We start from the raw sequence: 1,503 nt of genomic DNA on the forward strand, positions 1-1,503 counted from the left end.
TTTTTTAATCTTTGTGTAGAAGCAATACATTATATAATGTGCCTCTTTTATCTAAAGTCTCTAACTCCTACCAAAAACCTTTTCACTGCATGGGTTTGGTAATATGGTGTGGGAGATACTAAAAGGATTCACCTAGGAGTAATTATGACTATGACTCCTTGGAGTGCAATCCTGCTCCATATAAAATGAGCCCTCTGAGAAGCAGGAGGAAGGATCTATTTAGCAGAAAGGACCCGAGTATGTCCTCTGGATCTAAGATCCCTGAACAGTAACCCTTCTGAGTCCAGACGACAGCTACATCAGAGCAGTAGCAGCAGCAGCACCAAGATCCAGAGAACGGAACAGAGTAGTGGGCTTCCCAATGCATGAGCAATAAAGCCGAGTGCTTTTGTATAGGAGGCTGGCCGTGAGGAACGGGGTGCCTCTATGACTGTCACTGGGGAAGGTGGACTTGCCGATCTAAAGAAGTGGAACTGAATGTCTGGGATGAGTCTTACTGACATGGAGTGCCTCTGGGCACTTGATTCAGCGAGCTAGACTGCTGCTCTCAGGAGCTTAAACTGAAGGCATTGGGGTGAAGCTTACAGTGGAGTGCCAGACCCTTTGGGAATTTATTAGTAGGCTTGACAGAACTTGGTAACATTTCCTGATAGACTACTCAGTCCTGAGATTTTCTCACTGGCATTACAACTTATTAATTTCCTTAATAAACCCTGTAATCATGAATTTTGTCTGTGAGTTCTGTGTAGTCATTACAGTGGGCATTAGAACTCAACAGTAATTAAAAGTGCCTACTCTCTATCTTTTATGTTAAAGCCCCTACCCCACCCCCTTCTGCCGAGATATCTGGTAATTTGCAAAAGAAAACTGAATGACGAACATCCAATTGGGAAGTGGCTAACATGAGTCACTAGAAGGAAATCCGTCCAGTTGTTGTTACCCAAGGTCCCTTGAAGCAGTTCCTACTCTTAGAAACTCTATGTGCAACAGAATTGAACCCTGACTGATTATGCCATCCCTAGAGTCACTGCTATGTTTAAGCCCATTATTGCAGTCACTGTGTCAATCCATCTTGTGGAGGGTCTCCCTCTTTATTGCTGACCCTCGACTCCACCAGGCATAATGCTCTTTTCTGGGGATTGAACCATCTTGATAATATGTCCAAAGTAAGTCAGACAAAGTCTCAGCATCCTCCCTCAAAAGGAACATTTTACTTCTTCCAAGAAGGATTTGTTGATTCTTCTGGCATTAGATAGTACATTAAATATTCTTCACCAACAACATTATTCTAATGCAATAATTCTTCCACAATTTTATTTATTAAAATGCCATGGCATGGGCCTCATGATAATGAAACACAATGAAAACAGGCTTGAGTCTGCACACCTAAGTTCTCGAGGCGGCAGCTTTCCTCTTTAACACTTCAAAGAGATATTGTGCAAATTTGTCCAATTTGACTGCTGCTTCACAGACTCTGATTGCGAGTACAAGGAAAATGAAATC

Source organism: Echinops telfairi, unplaced genomic scaffold, assembly GCF_000313985.2.
Source record: "Echinops telfairi isolate 266 unplaced genomic scaffold, ASM31398v2 ScPeMD7_23;HRSCAF=83, whole genome shotgun sequence".
Classification (NCBI taxonomy): domain Eukaryota; kingdom Metazoa; phylum Chordata; class Mammalia; order Afrosoricida; family Tenrecidae; genus Echinops; species Echinops telfairi.